Below are 21,960 nucleotides of genomic sequence, written 5' to 3'. Positions count from 1 at the left end.
TTGTAAAGCCTGCCAACATGGAGTAAATATCACTGAATTTTCTACACCATTTGGTGGTCCGAACAGAGAAATTACCAAAAGTCTCAACTGCAAAACTGATCATGTGGTATATGTGTTGGAGTGCCCCTGTGGATTAAAATATATAGGTAGTACCATCTTACCAGGACACAAAAGGGTACTCCAACACATAAGGGCCATCAAGAACCACGATCAGGCACACCCAGTGGCCAGACATTTTCATGAGTGTCACGAGGGCAACTCTAAGGACCTCAAATACTATCTCATTGACTCTGTCCCCAAAAATAAACGAGGAGGAGACAGAGAGAGGAACCCTAGAATTTTGGAAATTAACTATATTCTCCGCCTTGACAGTAAACAACCAAATGGCCTCAATAGTTCAGAAGAACTACATTCTAGCTTACTGTGACAAGATAACAGCAGAGCGGGGGCCAAGTCAGGATGATGAGAGTATAAACCAGCAAACTAATATTTTAACAGTGGCCTAACATGTGAGATTATAAATTCTGAACGAATCCTCTTTGTAGAATTGGATATTTTATTACCAGTATGGCCTTAACCTTTGACCCAATGTAGTATGAATTTGATGATTAATCTTTGTGTATATACAGAATCTGAACTGCCCCCGCCCCTCCTCCACTAATCCCAAAAAATCTTTCCTTTCTATTTTTCTACTTTTTTATCTCACTTTGCACTGATAGGCACAGTTCACTTTTTTTCAAGGTTAGCATTAGCACTTTAAGGTAACGAGGTCCTGTAAAATACAGTAGGTTGAAGACAGAGTAAGGGATTTCACCCGAGCATGAGATGGGCATAGACAACTTCTGGATAAATATTTGAGTATAATAACATGTTGCAACAACAGTTTAAATAGTACATAATCACTGGGTTTTAGATGTACATACTTGAGATTATTTATATGAAACAATATTTTAATAGATATATTTATATATATTTATGTATTTAATTTTGGAATGTTCCATTATTTATGTATATTTATTTTTGCCTTAGAAAATTTTAAAGGCTAATATGTACATCTATATAGTTAAGCATTTATAATAACTTACCCATGAAGGAATTATCTGTATAAATCATGTATTGAAATTCTAGCAAACAATAGGTTGTTGTGAGTTACATATGAATTGCGAGGTTTTAACTGTTGCCATTCAAGTGAGCGCATTGATGCAATAATAGAACATGTTTTTTAACTTAAACAGATAATTCTATGTTTAAAAAAAAACAAAGATTGAAAAATGAAATTTTGATAAAAAATCTATGGGACCTCATATTTGCACATTACGTCTAGCACTTTAAAATGTCACATGATTGATGTTCAGCCAATGAGAATACAGATGTTGGTTTAAAAAAATTAAAAAAGTAAAAAAAGAAAAAAAGAGTGATTACCTATATTAAGAGAGGCTATTGGTAGTAAGGCGTCATGTGATCAAGTCCCCCTAGCAGGGATGAAACGCGTCATGGCTGCCGGCGTTTACCTGTAACTGAAGGCAAATTAACTGAAGGCATTTTAAAAGCTTGGTGGTTCGTGTTCTTTCTGTTCTGCGTCCTGCGAAGGGATGAAGCAGCTGTAAGGAGTTTTCGGCGATATATATATATATATATATATATATATATATATATATATATATATATATATATATATATATATATATATATATGCAGTAAAACTCTTAAGCTTTGTAATCCCTTTCCCGTAGGGCACAAAAAAAGAGCACGGACCACCAAGTGCAAATCCTTCAATTTATTTTTGCTATTTCATTCCATGGTACAGCAAGATGGGGCAGCCATTACGTGTTTCATCCCAAGCGTGGGACTTGATCACATGACGCCATCCACCTATCAAAGTTTCTTAAATACTCACAACACTTTTTTTTGGAGATTTTTTCACCGCTTTTTTTTAGGTTTAAGACCCACACCTCTTAAAATGACAACACCATGCAATGGGTTCCAAACTGAGTTTCATCAACCATATTTACAAACAAATGCTTTTTTTTAACAAGGGTAAATCCAAAATCGGTTAACAAAATTAAGTAAATTACATAATTGATCAGTGGACCGGGGTCGTCCAGGCATAAATGCCTTAGTCCTGTTTATTTGGGGAGATTTTTTCATGTTTGGTTCAACGCTCCCTCCACTGGCTCCCAATAAAGGAACGAATCAAATTTAAAACTATGTGTATAACCCACCGTATAGCTCACAAAAAAGCACCTCCATATCTCCAGGACCTGCTTCCTGTCTATCGCCCCTCACGTCCCCTGAGGTCAATGGGCAGCATGCTTTTAGTGGCGCCTCGGATATATAGAGCTAGGATGGGAGGTCGGTCCTTTAGACACCATGCCAGCAATGACTGGAATAACCTACCCATCGACTTGAGGATGGAGCTGTCTGAAACCAGGTTCAGACAGAGGCTGAAAACCCACCTTTTCCCCAAGCTAAATTCAGCATAGCAGGCCAGGCACTCCCTCTGTAACCCAGCTGATGAGATGTAGATAGGGCTGTCAGCGCGGGGACGCACTGTTCTCTGTGCAACCATGCGCTTAACAAATGTCATTAACCTAACCTAACCTAACGGCCTGTATCGAATCCACAATCAAATGACCTGTACAAAAGTAGAGATATAAATATCTATTTTACACTATTGCACTAATAAATAGGTATAAATATGTTATAAATACATATCATAAATATGCTAAAATCCTTCAAAAAAACCAAATAGAAGGAATTTTTTATATATATACACTCAATTTGTGGAAAGATAGCCTTTGTCTCGTTTTTTGTCCCACATGACCATTATGTTTTGAAAGTTTGATTGGAAACCCCCCAATGCATTTTAATGTTCACATCTAATACATTTAAAAACATTTATATATATCCCAAAATACCAGTGCCTATGTGCAAATAACAACTTGTTAAGTGGTTTAAAAAGAAGAGTATTCAATTTTTAGGGAATACTTGCGGCAGCAAAATATGTTCCTAGCCTATGTCTATATAAATATACTGGCGATGTCTGAAAATATTAACCCACTATGATTCGGTTTTGGGGACTATTTTTATTGTTCTTTAAAGTGGCCTGCTAAAAGGGACTAGTTTGTATACTGAATGTTTTCACTTACAGTGTATAGTATATTTTAGTTTCAGCTTATAAGGGTTATAGACAGATTGAAAATAATGTCTACTTGTCTACAAACTTGCATGGAGTTCCTTGGAACTATTTAAGCCATTGGGTTGTTTACTGTCGAGGCTCAGAATGTAATGCATTTCCAGCAACCTAAGGTTCTTAACTCTGTCCCCACTTCGTTTGTTTCTTGGTACAGAGTCAACCAAAAAATATTTTAGATCCTTAGGGTCACCTTCATGATGTTTTTGAAAATGCCTGGCCACCGGATAGGTTTGATTATGGTTCTTGATTGCGCGTAAGTGCTGGAGTACCCTCTGATGCCCTGGTAAGGTCGTACTGCCAACATAGCGTAGACCACAAGGGCACTCCAGCACGTACACCACATGATCGGTTTTACAATCCAGTGCTTTCGTGATGGTCTTATTTGGCCCCCCAAATGGCATGAAAATTTCCGTGGTATTAACCCCATGCTGACAGGCTTTGCATGTCCTGCACTTGTAGAATCCCTTTCTTTGTTTAAGCCAAGTACCCTTGGGTGGAGGACCAGCTGGGTCATTTTCCACTAGGGTATCCTTCTTTGATGTCCCCCTTCTATACGTTATCATAGGGTTTCTAGGGATATATATATATATATCACTCCACCAGTGCCGGTATGAGTACTGCAACTGTCCCGAGCGATCCAGGTCAGGTCACCGGCAGACCTCCGTATTCACTCCAAATCACCTCACGTTATAAGAAGTTAACCAAGACACTCAGAGCTTGCTTGCAATCCATTTATTTCTGCAAGTGAAAAGTCACGAAGCATTTCACCATTACGGCTTGTTCACGCTCGCCTGACCAACACAAGCGGCCATTTTTAAATCCCCAAAACACACCCTCTGTGATAAGTCATGTGACAAACAGTGTAAGCACGGAGGACATATTGCTCTAGGCAGTTACTTCATACAAAATGAACACTATATATCTGAGCATTGTGTATATGTATATACAACATATGCACCGCATATTTTTTACTTTATGGCGTGTTATTTTACATATATTACAATTAATAATTACATAATTGTACATTTCACCAAAAGGGATTTTAATATCCCATGGACCCTTAAAGTCATTACCCACAGATCAATGAAGTAATAATCAATGGCAAATTCATACAAAGATTATACTTATTCTAGTAACCGCACTTCTTGCGAGATACTCCGGTCACGTGTAACGTAATTGTGCAAGCTCGTTGCCATTGGCCTAAACTGTTCCTCGATATGGAATGTGCAATTCAATTGGTTGGAACCATTACCCATCCATGTGATGACCGAGTGGGCCCAATCAACAGCTAATGCGTGTACAAGTGTCTTCGATGTTGTCACGCCCAAGTGGGCATTAAAGTACAAATGACATGATTATATAACAATATATCTCATAAGGCCCAGATGTATATTAGGCATGTTTTAACATCACAATCCATATTAACACAGTTTAAATGGCCATTGTCCAATCATGTGTTCTTGTCCCACAAGTAGTCCCTGCCCCAGTGGGCATCATGTGCCACAAAAAACTCAAACGAGTCTGTGCCATCAAGGTAATTTCATACGTGCTGCCTCATAGTCCTCCAGTGCCATCTAAAAAGGTTAAAATACATAAAATCAAAACAGACGGCTGACAATATGTCTTAATTGCTGCAACATTCTATACATTTTTCATTCATGAAGGTGTACAGACAATTCTTCACTCATATTTAACCCCGTCGGGGGCAGGCATTGAAAATCGATGATATACTTGGATTCCAGTTTTCTTAGTGATAACTCGTAATTCCCACCTCTAACACCCAGATCTACACAGTCTATTACCACCATGCGCATCAAGGTTTCGTCCTGCATGTGATTGTCAAAGAAATGTCTAGCCACAGGATATTGCTTATTGTGGGAGCGGATAGCCCGCAGATGTTCAAGCACTCTTTTTTTGGCCTCATGTTTCGTGCTTCCCACGTACCATTTGTTGCATGGACACACCAGGACATATACACTGTAGGGGGTATTGCACGTACGTTTCTTTCTAATGATGAATTCTCTGGTAGTTCCAGGAATAGTCAAGACTCTACAGTCTTTACTATATTTACATGCTTTACATTTTCTACAGCATTTAAATCCCCCACCGGTTTAAGTGTCCTTCCTGCCTAGTTTCGTGACATAATTCTGGCTTAATTCTTCCCGCAATGTTCTCCCTTTTCGGAACGTAATCTGAGGATTCTCATTTATATATCTTTTTAGATGTTCATCTATATTGAGAACATGCCAATGTTTTTTAAAGATTTTCTTGACTTATATATATGCACTGAAAAAAACAAAGGCTACAGGGATGTTATAGTTAGGTTCAGATTGTACATGCTTAAAACTATAGAAATTCAGCAGTTCTAGTTATCTCAAGTAACTATAACTGTGATTAAGATAACTATAACTCACGCCCCCAAGCGGCCCCCCTCCCCATTGAGAAATTAGCTGGGCCCCCCTCATACCATTTACAATATGGTGGGACCCAGGAAAAATGTTTTAGGAAGATTTGTCAAACTTCACCCTCGCAATGCCTGCTAATTATCCCATATAGGTCATGACATCTTCTATGTCATCATTGATAATATCACTGTAATATTTCCATTAAAATTATTGATGAGAAAACTGTGCATGGTCGGGGTGCGAGTTATATTTATCTTAGGGCATGAGTTATTTCTTGTATGTTTTTGTGTGTGTTAAATGTGAACCTAAACATAACGTACCTGTAACGTTTTTTTGTGTGTGAATAAATAAATGTAAATATATATATATATCCGAAGTACCCTCCAACAAAGAAGGCAGAGGTCACGATAGGGGAACAACTTGAAGGTTTATTTGTTGCAAAATATGTGTGTGTGTATATATATATATATATATATATATATATATATATATATATATATATATATATATATATATATATATATCTATATATCTATATCTATATCTATACTACTATTATAAAGAGAGAACACAAACCTTTGAGCCAGGTAAACTCGGGAACCACAGCGCCAACCCACACACCCGATACATCGTAGAAATTGTCAGGGTGTGCAGATGGACATAGGCTATACATTTTTTTTTTAAACGTAAATTTAAAAATATAACTTTAAAAAAAAAGTAGTGCCCTGAAAGTAGTGCCGGTCGCGACGCTGCGCTGGCCACGACGTAGCACTGGCCGCGACGTGCGTGATGACGAGGAGGAGCGGCGGACATGGAGCGGCGGTGAAGTGAGGAGCGCGGGGAGAAGCGGCGGCTCAGGTGTGTCATGACGAAGAGGAGTGGCGGACATGGAGCAGCGGTGAAGTGAGTAGCGCGGGGAGGAGCGGCGGCTCAGGTAAGGTAAAGGGACACATTGGAGTCGGGGCGGGAGCGGGTGCGCACAGAGGGACGGGCGGGAGCCCTTACTGCACGCAAGCCTCAAATGCTGCCCCCAGCGGCGGCTCAGGTAAGGTAATGGGACACATTGGAGTCGGGCAGGAGGGAGTCGGGCAGGAGGGGGTCGGGGAGGGAGCGGGTGCGCACAGAGGGACAGGCGGGAGCTCTTAGTGCACGTAAGCCTCAAATGCTGCCCCCAGCCCCCTTCTCGCTCGGGCAACGCTGGGGCGGGCTGCTAGTATATATATATATATATATATATATATATATATATATATATATATCACTATATATATATATATATATATATACGAAACACTTCGTTATCCAACGAAAAATGGACGGCACTCCAAATCATTTGTCCAGCAAAGGACTTTTATTTGGCAGACCCCCTGCCCCCTCGACAAACGCGTTTCGCCACTAGGGCTTCGTCAAAAAAAATATATATATATATATATATGTGAGAAAAAGTTGCCCTTTGCAATGCAAAAGCACACCCAGGTAGGTCAAGTCAAGTCAAGTCAAAGATCTTTATTCGGATTGAACATCCATAAAAGTACACACCCAGGTAGGTATTCCACAATTTACTGAGGTCTGCAATGCGACCAGCAAGCGGCTTCGCTACAAATGTTCCAATGGTCTGACCGGTTTCGGACTTCGCGTCCTTGCTCACAGACCTGCAACCAAAAGTCACGCAGCAACAGGATTGCAGCCCACCTGCTTTCATTTGTAACAGTTCCGCCCCCAATGGGCGTTTCTTTAAGCAAGTGCATTGTGGTACCTACAGTGCTGCAACCCATCATTTAGGCCCCAGTGGGTGTTGGCGTGACTTCGCTGATTTTAAAACATATACTCCCAAGTGGGGTGAAGACAAAAGTCCAGCTTGTTGCCTCATTGTCCATATCCAAGCCCTCACATCGGGCCCACCTGTTCCAAGGGCTCCACCAACAACAAGGTGCGCCGGATCCGCTGTGTCTCTTCGGCGGCGGTGCGTTCTCGCGACCTGGCATGGCCGCTAGAATGTGGAAAGAAAAAGTTGCCCTTTGCAATGAAAACGCACACCCAGGTAGGTATTCCACAATTTACTAAGGTCTGCAATGCGACCAGCAAGCGGCTTCGCTACAAATGTTCCAATGGTCTGACCGGTTTCGGACTTCGCGTCCTTGCTCACAGACCTGCAACCAAAAGTCACGCAGGGCAACTTTTTCTTATTTACTTATTGCTCTGGATGTATCATCTTTGTATACGTGCATTAGGAATAGAGATGGAATGCGAGCTGTAGAGTATTTTTTATCTAATAGTCCTATTAAGTACTCACAGCATACGAAAATGCTACTTACCATGTTGCTGTTTTGTTTTGAAAATAATTTGTTTCTATTGAACAACCAAATGTATCAGCAAATACAAGGAGTAGCAATGAGGTCCAGCTTCTCTCCCAGCTATGCATGCTTGTTCATGGGGTGGTGGGAGGAGGTGGTCCTCATGCAACAATATGAGAAAATCTATGCTGCAAATATAGTAACATGGTTGCACTTCATAGACGACCTATTTATTGTATGGAATGGAGATGAACAGAGTGCCTTAAACTTTTTTGAACAAATCAACAAAAATTATATTAATTTACATTTTACCTCAACTTTAAGCAGGAACATGGTGACATTTTTATATGTACAGATTGAGGTGATTGATAATTGTCTGGCCACCACACTATTTAGAAAACCAACAGCAAGTATACACTGCTTCATGCTTCAAGTGCACATCCCCCACATTTAATCAAGAGTATTCCGTACGGGGAGATGCTTTGTATTAGACGCGTTTGCAGCAGTGACCAAGAAACCCACAAAAAGCAAACTGAAAGTCAGGCTCGATTTCTAGCAAGGGATTACAGGTCAAAAATAGTTGATACAGCAATAAGAAGACCTTTTATTGAGACCTAAGATTGCAGGGTCAGACAGAAAATGTGATGAAACTCAAGAACATACACAACTCATTTTATCCTTTTCCATGCAGGAAAAGTAGATACGGTCGATAGTTAGGCGTAATTGGCCCATTGTAAGGGATGGCCCAGTGATAGGCAAGTTATTACCATCCAACCCGATGAGAACATTTCTAAAAACCAAAAGTATGGGAGATATGCTGGTGAAGAGTAGCCCAGAAGATAAAAGCAGGGGCTTGTGCTTAACTGCACGAAAAGGATGTTTTAAGCTCTCGACATGCAAGGCGGGCCAGTATGGCTTAAATATGTCTACATATATAACTGCTTTTAAAAACAAACTACACGAAATCAACCAACACCTGAACTGCAAAACTGAGTATGCACTTTATATTTTAGAGTGCAGTTGCCAGCTGAAGTATATAGGAAGCACCAAGTTACCTGTACATAAGAGAATTCTTCAGCATATCAGGGCCATCTCTAACAATGACGACATCGAGGAGGAGCTACGTCAGCAAGCAAGATGGCTGCTTAGGCTCCCGGCTCCGCCGACCTCCGTAACCCGCCACGATATCCTGTAGGCTATCCTGACTTTACGCCCAGTCTCTGTTTACATGAACTGTTCCACACTCCGATGGTGAAATCCGGATACTTTTATCGGCTTGTTTGACGAAGTTCCATCGAGTTGAAGTTTGCGGCCTACTCCAGCCGTGAAGCCGGGGCCTGGAGTACTTTCACAGCCGGGCTGTAGTGCAACAACATCGGCCAGGAGGATCGGGCTGGGTCCGGTCAACCGGAGTGGAGGCTTTAATTCAGCCCGAAATTGACAGCAATCGTTTCCATCGCTCAGCATCGACCGAGGGGTGAGTCAGCTTGCTGCCGGCTGCGGGTGGGGGCCCCCATCCCGCGGCCCCATTTCACGGTCTCCGGGGTTCGGTGGTTCGGGGTCTCTGGCCTGCGGCCTTCACCGGGTTGACCGCGGCTGCGGACGAAGACTGTTCACCCTTCGCAATTGCACTTTCGTGGTCCTGTTTGTCCCTCCCGAGGATGCCAGATTCACCCGGGGAGGTGATTGTGACCGAGGTCGGGCTTGAAACCATGAATCGAGCGGTGCCTGAGCCATCACTGAGGTCAATACTGGCAGAACTTTGGGCATTTTGCTCACATGTAGATATTTTGGTGAGCAAATTGGGCACGTGCTTATCTGCGATGCTCCGGACTGAACCGGGCCTGGCCCTATCGTTGGAACCGGAATCTACAGCCATTCATACCGCGGCCATTTTGATTCCGTGCGAGAGCCCGTGAGGAAACAGGCATTGGATCCATCGGATGGTGCCCTGGGAGATTGTGTTCCCGAGAATGTCATGGTATTGCTGATCCTTCCACCACCACCGGCTTTGGAGATAACATCAGGCGCGCCCCCCCCCAGGAGACTTTTGTTTGTGACTCTCTATTTCCTTCGTGGTCATCTTCTCCTTTCCTGGTGACGCTGCGACTCCTGTGCAAGACACATTGGGACTGTTCAACTAGGAGGGAGAGTCCGTCTGCGTCTACAGTTCCTGTGGACTCACTGCCTGCCGGTAGCCATGGACTGCTTTCTGATGACTCTTTGCCTCTTTATTGCTTCTTCTTGTGCCTTTGGGTCTCGCTGGGAGGGGTTCGTGTTCTGGTTCGGAAGGGCCAAGGTTGAGATCGACTGGGTCGGGAATGATTGGCATGGCGTTTATAATATGTTGGATTTGTAATTGTTTGCTCTGAGAGGCTGGGCGGTGTCACACGGTACCCTCTACTTTCATCTATATTGTTGCCTTAAACTTGTCTTTATAATGATAGGGGGTGGCTGTCTCCAGCGGGGGGTCTAAAGGGGCCGGGAGCCCACACGGATATGCCCTCCTCTGCTTTTTCTCCTACCTTTGGGGTTTTAGTTATTAGGGGCGACAGGCACGCTGCTAGTGGGGTCAGGCTATAGCCATCTGCAGGAGTGCAGGGTGGGGGGTTGGAGGTTTTTTTTTTATTTTGCCTTTTTTATTTTCTATGGCCTTTCTTTCTTTCTTCCTTTCCTTTTTTAAGGATCAGTATATCTATGAATCAACTAGACTTTTATTGTGTGCTCGTATTTCGTGCTGATGCTCTTATGATATCCTGACTCCCGGGTGGGCGGGCTCTGAGTGCCGGAGCAATATGGAATGTAAATCTTGTTATCTTTCGTACAGGTCTCAATGCTCTGGCGCCACTTTTCCATTATAATGGTTACTTCATGCAAATCCTGTTTTTACCCTGCCCCCCGCACTCTGTTTGACTGTACAGCACCTGATCCTTTCGTATAAAATATAAAATGAAACCTCTATCTCATCCTGGAACCCCTCTGTGCATTCTAAATACAATTCTTATCCTGATTTGCTGCCGGACCTCGGAATTGTCGGCTGATGAGCTGTTTTGTAAGGTGATATTGGAGATTTTAATTTTCTTAGCGGCCGGCCCCCGCGGTTGTAGGCCCATAATTGTATTTTTACTGAATGCTACAATAAATGTTTTTTAAAAAAAGAAAAAAAAACAATGACGACATCTATCCTGTGGCAAGGCATTTAAAATCATGCCACAATAGTAATTTAAAACATTTGAAATACTTTGTCAAAGATTCAGTTCCGCCACAGAAAAGAGGAGGGGATCGTGAGTCGAAGCTGAGACGCTTAGAAACTAATGATATATTACAGTTCGATTGCAAACATCCACGAGGTTTCAATACAAGCAAGGATTTATATACCTTTTTATGAGGCAGTGCTATAATATCATCTGCAGCATTGTACAAAAAACCTGATATAGCTGCGACACAGGTGAGATATATGTGAATCGGATGTTAGAAGCAAGGAACTGTTATAGCAAGAATGTAGAATCTATATTATATATTAGTTTTAAGTATGTTCTTATCAGTCATTGTCAAGTAACAAAAAAACAATATTTATGGCATCTATAGAGCACAATTTGTGAATATCAGAAATTAACCTCGTGTTAGTTCATTGCTTAAATCAGTTTTATGAATTTTAGGATATTTTATGGGTATTTATTGCTATTTAACAGTTGTTTTTATGGATCATATTTAATTGACGTTATATTTTATAATGTTTATGAATTATTAATGAACCTGTTGTGGGATCACTGTAAACTAGACAATATTGTATAATATGTTCGTCATCAATTTGCACTTGTCAATCATTAGCATCTTATTTTCTTTAACCTAGATGAAACCCGAGAATTATAGGGTTAGATGTTTGAAGGTTTAGGAATAGTCAAGTATAGTGTTATCAGCAATAGATAACGCAAAAAAAACATTCTATAGGAACATGCTGCTAAAATTACAATCATGTCTAAGATAGCTAGCAACCAGTAGAAAAATAATATTTTAGCACATGCACTTTAATATTAACTTTTGGCACGTTTGTAAGTACCCTGTCACTTTAGCAAGAATATACATGCGTTTTTTGCACAATACTAATTTTGGTGAAATGGTATAAATGTGGTCGCAACATAGGGGTAGCATAGTCACCCATTTATGGACTAATGAGTGCATATTTGAAAACCTGTTATTCAGTTACGGCATTCAAGCTTGTAACAACTAGTATTCAAAGTGACGGAATACACAGTGAATATTTTGGTTCACGATAGGGATACTTAGGGGTTGATACAATGTTATTTCATTAGCCATGAATAACAAATATGTTTTAATGGAAATCATGTTCTGGTATGATTTTAAGGGCTGTTATTATATAAATTGGGATTTATCCCGTCCATTTCATTACAAATATGGTCTTTGGAATGTACAAATGTAAATTAGCACCAGCACTTTAAAAGCGGTAGCACGGTATGAGGACGTGTCATGTGATCAAGGCCTTTTTACGGCCGAAATGCGTCATGGCGGGCTAGTTGGTGGCAATAAAGTAAGAAAAATGTGCACTTATCGCTGGGTCCACGCTCATTATTTCTGGTGGCAATGCGGAAGCGGATACGAGTTTACCATATATATAAATATATATATATATATATATATATATATATATATATATATATATATATATATATATATATATATATATTTTCACCAACAGCAGACTCTCTACCAGGCACGCACTCCTCCAGAAATTATTAGATATACTTTAAATATGGCTCCAGAATGGTTTATTCGTAGCCAGCCAACCCAACGCGTTTCGGCATCTTCATGCCTTGATACAAATGGTTGTCAGCATTGTTAAAATAAGGTTTAAAAAACAGTGATATAAAAAAGGACTTTCATCAGTGTTAGTAGCCTACAAATGGTGGCCATTTTGTAATGTGTAATAAATTAAGAAAACCACATACCAAAGCATAAGAATATAGACACATCAATGTAAATAATTAATTTAAATAATTATTGTATAAATTGTCATGCAAGATTACCAATTAAAGGATACCAATGAAATGTGCATATATAACTACAGGCAAATACTGTGATAACAGCTTATGATCAATAGTTAGGTATGTAAGTCAGAGCATCACAAATGTAAACCTTATCGCAGAAGTCACCTTGCATATACATAATAATGTTCTCATGTAAAATTGTATTGCCACATCCCTGATACACCTGAAAACCCCATTGCTCTCTACAATAAAGTGCTATGTACTATGCTAAATGTATCTACCATCTTCTTCTCTTTTTCTTAATTTCCTAACTTAATCAATTTCTTTGTCAAGTTCATCAGTCTGTAAACCATTGATTTAAATGGTATATAAGATTACTGCTTTTACCCCACCAGGTAAAATGCACATGTGCTACAATGACCAGGAATATTTCCATCTACTAGTTGAAAAGCGAAACCTCAAATATGAAAGTGGACAAAGTCATCACACTGGTGGAGAAACAAAGGAATGATTAAACAATTAACCCCAGTGGGCATGCTGCAGAGTATTAAGACATGGAAAAGGGAGTGACATTTTTAATACCTCACAAAAAAGCCTCCTATACATCTTGCATATTGATAACAATTATGAGTGTACCAATGTTCACTTAACAATATCATTCGATCCACATATCTACCCGTACTTACTTGAATAGTATCTAACTAATAAGACATAACTATAAGTACATATCATACATAATAATCTGTTCAATTGTAACCAACAAATGTAACTGTTTTTTTAACAAGTAATTTGATTGCTGACCACATTTCAATTGCGGAAATTCATTTTTAGGGGAGTGTATCTCCGGCAACCTAGATGAAACAAACACACAAATATTCCAAACATCCCAAAGTCCAAGTTAAAAAGTAAAGTGCTAGGTGACCCTAAAGTGCTATTTAAAAGTTAAAAACTATTTCATGTCAGAAGTAGAATTATGAAATGCAGAGTCTCATGGCTGGAATGCCACCATCCCAGTACCAGGAGACAGTATGTTTAATCACCTAAAAAGGAGACCAACTGTTCATCAGAGTTCAAACCCTGTGGTATTTTAGTATCCAGCACTAATATGTACCTAGACTCCAGCTGTTGAAATTTACGAATCCTGTCCCCTCCTCTGATTGTCTGAGGGACACAGAATCGGAGAAGATTTCTATTGCTCCGATGTGATTCCTCAAAGTGACGAGCTTCCGTATATTGTTTATCCTTATTTTGGATAGCCTGCATGTGTTCTAGGATGTGCTTCTTGGCTGGAAACATCTTGCTGACCACATATGATTTCTGACAAGGACAGGTTAGCACATAAACACAGAAACCTGATTGACAGGTCAAATGTTTGTCTATGATTTTGAAAGTTTCAGTTACAAGGGAGAATATTCTCCTTACATTAACGCCATATTTGAATGCCTTGCACGCATGCAAGTCTAGAAGCCCTGTATGGAGTCAGTGCCGGATTGGACTTCAATTATCTCATTGACAGAGCCTGTCTCTCAGGGAATTTCATTTCCTATATACATACAGCTCCTTGTTGAAGCTGTATGCTCTTCAGCTAGAGTGCTGTGCCTGCGTGTAATTAGTTATGTGGCCTCGCTTTGTGAGCTGAAAAATATTTGTAAAACTCAAAGACATGTTTAATGTTTTTTTTTTTAAATGCTTTATGAAAAATTATTTTAGACAATCACTATTATTAAACACTGCAATTAGTCAATGTATTAAATATACATTGATTATAGTTATTGGTGATTTTTTGACAAAGCCAATAAGTTTGCTTGTATATGTTAATGTGGTGACCCTTGATAAAGCCAATAGGCCCAGCAATTCTTATATTTTGAGACTTCAAGAAAGCCAGTAGTTCTGCCTTACTTAAACAGACACCGTTCACGTTATTACATGACATAGGTAGCCACGCATGGCAGGAGTTGGGCGCCAGCAAGGTGGATGGGCGCATGGTCTGGCCACAGTTTAGACCCTGCATCCAACCCCACGCTGTGTACGGCTTTTGCCTGTGACTTGGGCGGCACCCTCAGGGATTTTTGTGTGGGCCTGTGTGCAACTCTATTCCACCCATGGTGATAGACATCTTCCTTTACCTTTAAAAAAACATAGAAATTCACTGAACAAACTCAAAGGTTAAAGTGATGTTATAGCTAGGATTTATAATATTATTATTGTACATTAATAAAATCCTTAGAAATTCAATGAAAAGAAAAGTTTAAAGGGACATTATAATAAGGTGAAATGTCAGTTAAAACATACTATTTTAAAAGACCAAAACCACTGAAAGTCCCCAGATATAGTTATTGCAAGTAACTATAACACGTGCCCAAAGTAACTATAACATGCGCCCTCTCCGTGCACTGCTAAATACCACACATATTACATCACTTATGACATGTTCTATGAGATCATTGATAACATGACTGCAACATCTGAAATGACATCATTAATGACAACATTGGTGCATGGCGGGGGTGCAATACCAATGATAAAGTTGCAAGAACAAGCAGATGGAAAGCTGTTCCCTACCTCTGACCTTTGGGATGTCAAACTTCAGAGACTAGAAATTCAGTTTGTACTTGCCTCAGAACAAAGATGGCCCTTGCGGCCTAACGAGCAGCTAGAGCTGGCAGAAGGATAGCTGATAGCAAGACAACCCTAAAACACCGCAAAATGTCACCTCTTGCAAAAATGTGTCTTTATTAATGCTATTGTTAATAAACAACTTCGAATTATTGTTTGTTTATGAGGCGTGTAGGGGAAACAATATGATGAATAAACGTATTTTATTTCTAGTTTTTTAGAGGACAACTGTCATCCCTGTAGGGGGCCTCCTTGGGCCAGAGGTTGCAACTGAACATGTCATAATAGGAATAGCACAGTGGTATGAGAGAGGTCTCTGGGTGATTTTCAGAAAGAGAGTTGCTAGAGAATCTACTTCCATTCTAACATCAACAAATGTTAGGGGCGGAAGCTAGATAAATGCTGGCAAATCATACATTTTGTGCAGATTGATGGATATTCAATTTTTTTTTAGTAAATTTGGGCCAGTGTTACCTTATAAGCAGTATAAGATTTTAAATCAAGCAAGTTTTTTGCATTGGGAGCCAGTGCTGAGAGTTGTGGAAGCCTGCAGTGAGATTGAGAATGAGATGGACAGTGGGGTTCTGAGTCTCCATAAGACGAGGCAGAAAAGGTCAGAGATGCCAAAGTTGATGATGTGATAAGAGCTTGGACAACTGTTTTGCAAATAAAAAGAGGGAGCCAGGAGAAGATTTTGCAAAGTATTCTCATAATCGAAAGGCAGCATCCTGTGAACCTATTGATTTGATTGGCCATGGAGATGTTTAGCTTAAAAATAAATCTAAGATTTCTTGTGGATTTGGAGGGATTTGGTGGGCCTAATTATTCTGGCCACCAGCTCTCTGACCATGTGTGGGAGAGTTTGTTGTGTTTCGAGTAAGGAATCTCTTCTAAATCCAGCTGAGCTTCGTTGCTGAGTTCCTTAAGGTGGGAAAGAGTGGTTTGAATGCCTGGTCATAAGTTTACAATCATGTACAGCAATTTCAGATACCCTGCTTTCGATATTCTGGAAGTGCCGAAGGTTCTGTGTTACGTATTTTCTTATTTACTTGGGTAGTTAGCACCAGAAAGCAATATAAAAAAAAGTTAAACCTAGAATTCAAATTGGGAATTACAACTGATAGCAGAACCAACAAAATCACTGTAGTATTTTAAAACAAAGTGGCATATTTACCTGCTCCTATCGGCACCACAATGTCGCTTTTAGTGACATTATGGTGGCGATATGGACTTCGCCCTATTTACAAGGCAGTGTTAAACCACTTAACGTGGCTTAACACTCCTTGTAAATAAGGCACCCTTTCACTCTATACCTAACTTGAAAGGGGAGGGCAATGGGTGTTGTGGTGGGCGTTCCACCACAACACCCAAGGATGTTGATGCGGACCCATATTTACACAGGTGGCGTAAATATGGGGCTGCGCCAATATTAAGACCAAAAGAAAAAGGTCTTACCCTGGCGAAACCAGGAGAAAAGCTGTATTTCTCCTCGTTTTTGCTGTTTCTATGAGTCCTGCATTATGAAGCACACATGGAAACAGCAAAACGCCATTGAATGTTTATGTGCAGTAAGGTGTCCCTTTCTGCACATAAACAATCTTTAAAAAAAATATGTGTTTCAACTTCTATATGTGCTGCATTCTGCAGCACACATAGAAGTTACAAAACGCCATTGGTGATTGTTTATGTGCAGGTAGAGAGTGAAAATAACACAAGCTACTCCCCTGCTTGAATCTAGCCACTTGGGTATGCTCTCCCAGCGGCCGGGATTCGATGGATGGGATTTGATAGGTTATTCTACAGTCGGGGATATGTGGGCGAGGGGTAGAGTGATTTATTTTGTTGATCTACAAAGGGACTATCAATTGCACGATCGAGAAACTTTCCGTTATCTGCAGGCTAGAAATGCGTTCTATAAAGCCATTCCAAAGAACTCTGAGGTAATGGTTTCCTCGCCTCTGAAGGATAGATTATTGGATGATTATCTCCCGGAGAAAGCTATCTCTTTGGCTTAAAAATCCTCCGTCATACTCCAGACCCCTAAGATAAACTGCGGGCTAAGTGGGCTGACGATGTTGGAGATCTGGATGATGACAATTGGAGGGAGGCACTAGCATCCCCTCGCGAGGATGCGATTCGATCACAATTCAGACTCATACAACTTAAATTGCTGCATCGGACATATTACACCAGCTCTGTATTGGTCAAGATGGGTGTGCTGGGTTCCCCTGCTTGCCCATGTGGTTGTGGCCTAGATGGTACTTATATACACCAATGGTGGTACTGCCATGTCCTATGAAAGTATTCATGAAAGTTATTGCTGGTATGACTCGCGTTTGTAATTCAAAAAAAGGCGACTCCCCCCCAGATGTGTCTCCTTAATATTTGGGACGCCACAGATTTGTCACGTACCGGGAAGATGTGGGTTACACTGGGATGTAAGGTGGCGAAGCATAACGTTGCTAGAACATGGACGGGTGGAGTTCAGCTGTGTTATAAGGATTGGGAGTCAGACATGGGTTGGTGCATGCAGGCTGAGAGGGTGGTTTATGAAAGTAGGGGGTGCCCATAAAAATGGTCTAAAATATGGGGTCCATGGAACAAAAGAGGTTTGTTGTGCAACCCTGTTGTCCCCCCCCCCTCCCTACCGGTAGACGAAGAAGATATTTAATTTCTTTGAATATGGAACGATAATGTATGTTTTTTATAATGTTTACCAATGCCTAAATGTACATATTTGCCGTGTCTTGAGCTATTTTTATTGCAAGATCATTTTTATTGTACTGTCTTGATTTGGTTTGAATGGTTATATGTTTTATCTTTGAATAAAAAGATCTTTTCAAAAAGAGTGCCTTCGTTGGCACTAGGCAGCTGCAATTAGTGCCAGCTCAGGTAGAAACGCAGGACTGCACGTATTCTTGTAAATATGGTGCAGCCCTGCGTTTCTGAAGTGGCGGAGCGCAGAGTTAGGTCAACAAGGCTAATGCCAGGTCACTTCATTGTGAATACGCCCCAAAGTGAGATAAAACACGCTTTTCTTCTTTGCTGTTCCCGAGCAAGATATGAGCCCATTTTTTAGGTCGAGGACCGAAGGCTGCGCTTGCGCAGTCTCTGGGAGGAGATTTAATGTTTTGGAGTATAGGGGATTGAACCCGCCTCTCTCTTCCATTGGCTGGCTTCCTAAACGGAGGCCAGCCATTGGAGGAGAGGGGCATCATTCCTTTAAAGCCCCGTCTCTTTCGGATTCGGGCGTGTTTTTTTGCGTTCTTTCGACTGTGACGTCATCCGTCACTCTGAACGCCAAAAACACGCCCCTGAATCCGAAATTTTCAGAGCTTTGCGGCTGCCATTTTGCTGCTTGTTAAGATGAGGTCGCCCCCTCCCGCTGACCTCGTTCTCACCCCCTCCCGCTGTTTGTGTCTTTGTTTCCGCCCCCCTCCCGCTGTCCGTGTCCTCGTTCCCGTTGTATCCCGCCCCCCTCCCGCTGTCCGTGTCTTTGATTCCGCCCCCCTCCTGCTGTCGGTGTCCTCGTTCCCGTTGTGTCCTCCCGGAGGTTTTAGGTCACCGTGGCCCCAGGCTTCCTGCCGGTGAGGATCGTGAGTGCCGGTGTTACGCCCCGCCTTTAGTGCTGTCCGACGATCCCCACGACTGCACCCACCGATGCCGGACTGCCACCTTTGCCCTGGATTGCATGGGAGGCATTGCGATGCGGAAACGGCTTCGGGGAGTCCCCGAGTTGGAGGGGAGGAACTCCGGTGACTGGTGCCTGGGGATTGCGGGAACGTACTGTGTCCTGTGACTGGAGAGGCGGTGAGTTTCCCCTGCAATGGCCCCCAGCAGCCCCCCTGTCCCTGCGACCCGGCTGCTTTGTGGTGGGGTGCCGGTAGAGACTACCACGGGGTGGGGCGGGAGCAGCAGACTTTGGATGGCGGAAAGGTAAATCTCAGGTAAACCTAACTCTTGATTCGACTCGTGGTTCTGCTCTCGTCTCCTGTCTTTCTCCACCTTCTTCCCTCCAGCCCACCTCTAGTGCTTACTTTCTTCTGTCTTTCTTGCTCTCCGCCTCCATTTTTCGTTTTCTGCCTGGAGGCTCATCTTTTACAGTTACCCGCAAGACGCTATGTTCTCCTCACACAGCCCCTTAAAGGCAGCAGACACCCAGCCCTCCTTTACTCTGCCCTCCTTTCATACTCATTTTCTTTCCCTGTGCAGTTGAGCCTTACTTTTAACCCTCCTCCCCTCTCTTTTCTGCCCCCTTCTCTTGTTCAACTCCTGTGCCATTTCTTGCGCTCCATCTTTTAATTCTGCCTTCAATTCTTCTGTGGTTGCAGAAGAGCCCCTTCTCCTGCCGCCCTCAGTTGTCGGGGGAATGGGGTCCCCTGAACCCCAGCTTACTTCAGAAGTCTGGAGCTCACGCCTACTCTCTGTGCCCCCGAAGTACCAGTAACCCCAGAGAGCCTGCATCCTTCCGGGTGACCCTGCTAGCTTATCACAAGGGGGACAGGAGCCCCCTCAATGTAGGAGCTCCGAGGCCTTTCAATCCCCCACGCAGAGCGCATCTCGTTTCAAGACACCTCGGGGAAAATGTACTGTTATTTAACTCACCGCAGCAACCGAGGTGTTCTGTTCCGTTGCATGAAAGGGCGAGAGCGGATAGCACCCTGTCCACATGGATGGGGCACTTCGCTCTCTTCCTGTTTTCGGGTGCACTTTGAGGCTGCATAGCGCCGCTCACACACTATTGCACCATGGAATAGTGCAGCGCTGAATGCTATTTTGTTACTTTTGGTGACTTTTCACCTACGCAGTGAAATTTGCCACCTGCTTCCTAAGCACGCAGCGGACTCACAGGAGCCAGCATCTCCTGCATCAACACAGGCCCCCTTCGTCGCCATCTCATTTGGCAGAGGGTCTCTCCTCGTGACTCAACAAAGGTGCAGTGGGCCCCAGTGCAAGCACAAAAAATGAGCACCTCTCTGCAGACTACTTTGTAAAAATAGGAGATACTGAAGTGCTGTGTGCCTCTCAGTCCACTCGACCTTGATGCAACTGCTCTTGCTGCACTATTGATAGCTAGGCCCGTGTCTCGTGCCTCTGGCACCGCTTGTCTCAGCACAATGTGCCCCTGCCTGCCTCTGACACACCATGGCTCTGCTCAGGAACAACACTTGGGCGACCACAACTGCCCCCCATCCCACCACCCTCGAAGAGGTGGAGTGTCTTGTAGGTAATTCAGGAGATATCCTGATAGCTCAGGGGCATGGCAATTATGTGCCTCGCTCTACCCTAGCCCTACTGCATTTAGAGTCAAGCCTGCCCCACACACGTTGGACCCAAACGTGTCTATCTGAGCGCTCTGAGGCGAGCGCGGTATCTGACTGATTCTGTCCAAGCCCATCGTGCCTTTCGGAGCCAAGCGTTACAAGACGTATTCTGCCACATGATTCTGCTCCAGCCCTTACCAGCCTGTCAGTCAGGACTAACATAACGTTAGCAAATCCTTCAGGATCATTCACAAGCAAGCCTGACAGGTGAATAGTTCTACCACTGCCCTATGGGCGGCAGGTACTCGTCACATGACCAATTATTCTCCAACCCTCCCAGCCTTTCACAGATGAGTCTGACATAAGACTGATTCTCATATGCGACTGATTTTGCTCCTTCTCTACCAGCCTTTCAGAGATGCGTCTGACAAGTGAAGGATTCTGGTCCAGCCATACCAGCCTTTCAGAGGTGAGCCTGTCATTTGGCTAATTCTGGTCCGGCCCTACCAGCCTTTCTGCGTGGATCTCACTGGAGCTGGTCCCGCCGCTGGCACGGTCTGGGGGAGACCGCGGTCGGGTGGCCATAGACACCCTCCCGCTTTGTGCGTGTGTACATGAAGGTAAGAAGCCCCCCTTCTCCCGACCTGGCTTGAATATAGGGGTTGGGGACAGTCACTGCATCCAGAATGGGATGTTTTTGCGGGTGGGCCCTGTCGCCTGTCTCCGCCCCCTTCCGTCTCCCGCTGCCCCCCATTATTTGTGCTGATCCCACTCAGAGCTCGCACAAATCCCTTCTCCGTGTCTCATTACTCTGCGCACTCGCGCTTATCCCCTGATTCTTGCTTCCTTTATCCGTGTCTCTTCCTTTCGCTCGTGTTTTCTCCGCTCACTCTTCTTTCCACTCTTTCCTGGCCTTCCCTCTGTTCTCTTCAATCTCCTTTCCCTTCTCTCTCCCGCGCACCCTCCCCTCTTCATGTCTCACTCTGTCGCCTCCTCACGGTCTCCCACCCCCTCAGTATGCCAGGGAGCCCTGTCGCCTGTCTCATCTCCCTTATCCCACTCGCTCCCACACCTGTCCCACAGCTCATCTCTTTCTCTCTTTCTTAAACAGTACAGGACCCCATTCACTAGTCTGTTCCCCCTCACAAGCGTTTGTTGCTTAGTGTCCACCCCTCCCCC

Source organism: Lissotriton vulgaris, chromosome 5, assembly GCF_964263255.1.
Source record: "Lissotriton vulgaris chromosome 5, aLisVul1.2, whole genome shotgun sequence".
In the NCBI taxonomy this organism is placed as follows: domain Eukaryota; kingdom Metazoa; phylum Chordata; class Amphibia; order Caudata; family Salamandridae; genus Lissotriton; species Lissotriton vulgaris.
The sequence above is the reverse complement of the archived record's forward strand: the minus strand, read 5'-3'. Positions refer to the sequence as shown.